Source organism: Xylocopa sonorina, chromosome 5 (genome assembly GCF_050948175.1).
Source record: "Xylocopa sonorina isolate GNS202 chromosome 5, iyXylSono1_principal, whole genome shotgun sequence".
NCBI classification, from domain to species: Eukaryota; Metazoa; Arthropoda; class Insecta; order Hymenoptera; family Apidae; genus Xylocopa; species Xylocopa sonorina.
Window position 1 is genome coordinate 6,648,561 of NC_135197.1, and position 3,869 is coordinate 6,652,429.

The window sequence follows — 3,869 nt, forward strand, 5'->3', positions numbered from 1 at the left end:
TATTCGAGATTTACAGAGACTTTGCGCAGAGCCCCGGTTTAACCATAATTTAAGCTGTCCGCTTCCTAAATACACGTCTCGATCGGACACGATCGTTTCTCGGAACAACGACACTCCTTATAAATCAGACCAGCGACAATCTACCTTTAACCTCTTTTTACTTTTCCCCATTTTTCGCGCGACTGAAATTTATAGCATCCGAGCGGTGGTGCACGACGAAAATTAAACAATACGCCCTAAATAATGCGCGACCGCGACGGTATGTTAAATATAGTTATCATAACTCGCGTCGAGGAGGAAACCGATATCTTTGTAGAAAATTGATCGACTGCTTCGAATTGGCGTACCGCGAGATTAACTTCATTCCCCGCGAGCCTTTGATTTATGCATCGAGATCACCACCAGATACTGACGATTTACATACTTCAAATGATGATTGCCCTGCGCAACTGGCGAACGTTAAAGATACCGCCAAACGTGCTCGTTGCTCTCGTTTCTACGGATTCGATGGTTCGCCTGAATCGCTGCGATATTACCGCGTCACGGTGCTGTTAGTCGACAGCCGTGGTATTGTTCAATACGATCGAACACGCTGATCGTTTCATTATACCCATGACCGGCGGTCACGCGAACGCCTGAGAGATTAAAATTGTCTGGAATCCGCGCAAAACAGCGTTGATAAACGCTGTGCAACGTGCATTAAGAAATTAGTATCTCCACCCATGTGAAGCAAAAACGTGAAATCTCGTGTTACGCGCATTCCAGGGGTGTCAAAAGGCTCGACAGGCTCTCGACAGTACGTTTCAGGAAACCTGGAAACTGCTCGCCTGGAACAGTTGTGATTTTACTGGGAATTGTAGCTGAATTCTGGGGCGTCGATCGATCACGACGACATAACTTTCGTTCTGAAATCGATTATTACGGGCGAACGACGTTCCCCGCGGAGGTAAACGTGCAATGCTGGCGGTAAATCTGGAATAATTGTGAACGCCGTGCCGCCGATAGATTTGCCATAATTCTATGGTCCATTCACTGGCCACGGGTACTACAACTTTCTACCGTTCCTACGAACGTCTACGTTGTATAAAATGCGATTTTCGCTTGGGAAACTTTTTCTAATCCCGATTTTCATGCTCCGCGACAGCATTCCGTCGATTTATCTACCGCCAGTGGACACTGTCCGTGTGCAGCTAGTCGAGCGGAATCATCGGCCGATATAATTCGTGTCTCGAACGTCTTAAACTTAAAAGACGATCATCGACTCGCGAAAGCACTCTCCACGGTGGAACGTTTGAATTCCAGCCTACTCCGCGGCGGATCCAGCGGAAAGCAATATCCATGCCCGTTCCTCGCATCATTATTACACCGTAAATCACCGGTGAAACCCATTTCCACCTTAGCATTAACCTGTCGTATATTAAAACCGAGAAATTTAACGGCCTGCCACGTTTTAATTCTTCCAGGCGCGTTACATAAAACCCGTCGAAACTGGCGCCGCGATTCGATCCGCCAATCACCGTCCAGGCGATCGTAATTACCCCAGAATCGATAGACAGTTCTATCCGATCAGCCGGGTGCCCCAGAAGGGGCGATCGCCGGGTTAAGTGATTCCTAATTACGTAAAGGCACGCTCTCGAGATTCCTGGGCGTCGATGAACGATCACGAAGACACGACTCCGCGCGAGGTACGAGTGCTCGTGAGTTGGAGCAACGGGGTAAAAGGCCGCACAGTTCTGACGACAGAACCAGAAGTTCTCGACTCGTTGTATATCCGGTGACAAAACAGGCGAGACTTCGTCACACGCGTTATACCGCCGGTTCGCCAGCTATTTTATGCGACTTGTCCTTTGTCTCGAAGTCCGTTCGACGCCGATTTCTTCCGAGATATATACGTGCTTTTGAGCCTCCGCACATTGCTCTCTGTCTCTCTTTCTCTCTCTCTCTCTCTGCACGAGAACCGTACGTTTCTGTTTTGCGCAATACTTGGCGCCACGAGTTTTATTCGGATTCGTTAATGGAGTCCGATTCGATCTAATAGCGATTTTCATGGAACGTTTCTGCCTCGATAATGATGACAGTAAAACGGAGTACATGTACGTGTCTGCTGTAGGATGGAAAGAGGTTGACTGTGTGCGAGGTGGATAGTTGGTCGAAGCTTACGCTTTATGTTCGTTCTATCAACTTGTTGAAACTGTTTTGAGGATAATTAGAAGCGGAGGAGTAATTGGATTTTATAATCGCTAGATTTTTCCTACAGTTTTACATTATGCGCGCGATATATCCTGTAATTAATAATTTCCCATAACTATACCATGGTTGCTATAAAGTTCAAAAACTTTCGTTCACGTAATCCTAGAAAGCAGCAAATTTGCATACAGAAAAGGTCTTCCAACGTTCTCATAATGCATAATACAGTAGCGTAACTCCAGATACACGCAGCGCAACACGTACAGCTCGATACGATTTATCCATTTCCAATGTTCCCGTGCGTTTCCTCGAAGTTGCCGATCCGCGAAGTAAAAAGCTCCTGGCACGATCAGATAATATCGTGGCGCGTACACTCCCATCCATAAATCATCGGGGTAGTTGCACGTTTTGAAAGCAGAATGTTCATTCAAATTTAACTTGCGATGTAGGATTAAAAAAAAAAAAAAAATATATATATATATATATATTTTTTTTTTTTTTTTAATCCTACATCGCAAGTTATATTGCGTAACTTAATGTCGTGTACGATATAAATGGCACGCGAATGGTAAAATTTATTTCAAATGCTCACCGTAAGATCGCCGCTATTTCAAGTGTATTAAGTGGACGATGAATTATGGACAGGAATGTATCGCGCGCAGGTATATATTTGTGCACGTGAAATACATGCAGAGACAGAAACGATTTTCATTCCGGTACGCAGGAGGCTGCCGTTTGAGGTCATAGTTGATTCTAAGTGGATATAATCGGCGACTTTCTCCGGGGCCGTGTTTAGTAAGGTCTTATAAAGCGGAGCCGTGGCGAGGCTTGTCCGATCTGACGCGATAAGCCAGCCTGAAAACCTATTGTTACCGGGGCCCCTTCTCCGCGGCTAAATTATCCGAATGCATTCGAATACCGTTCCGCGTCGGCTAACAGTAAACCGCCCCTTCATTTTTCCGATAACCAGAGAGCAAGACAAATTTCTCGTTAGCCTGGCCCGCGATGATAAATTTCACGTCGCCCGATGCCCTCGCGGACAACCACGGTTAACGATCGCCCGTAGATCGCCGTGGCCCGTTGTTCTCCCGGTGTCTCGATTACGTGTCCGATTGTCCAACTGCCAAAGGAACCAACGCCACACGGTGTTTAGACTACTTATATAAATGAGTGGTAAGAGTTTTCAGCGATTTGTACCCGGTCTGATTTATGATAACGAGAGAGAAAACTCTTTATTGAAATGTCACGGTGAAGTAATTTTCGTAACTTGCCGGTAATTGAAAAGATTTACGGCCGGTAGCGGTTAATGAAAATCGCCCCTAGAAACCGTGGTGGCCGATGTGGAGGTGGAGCCGCGGTTGCGACATTTATACCGTTTAATTTTCAATTTCAATTTTTACCCCCTCGATAGGTTACGCGAATCGTAAAGAGACGATTTAAGTGTGCCGGTGAATGTACGCTCGCTAACGAATCGGCAGCGCGGGAACAATGCGAACGACAACCACCCGGAACATTACTCAAAGTCGCTAATAACTCCACCGTCGAGCAGTTTTCTCGACATCCACCGCGTCGCCAATCAACTTTTCCGCAAGGGCCATGCTTTCGCTTGTCTTTCGCGTCTACGCGCAAACTATTAAATAGATCCTCTAAACGGCAATTAAGGTTACGGACGAAAAATGATC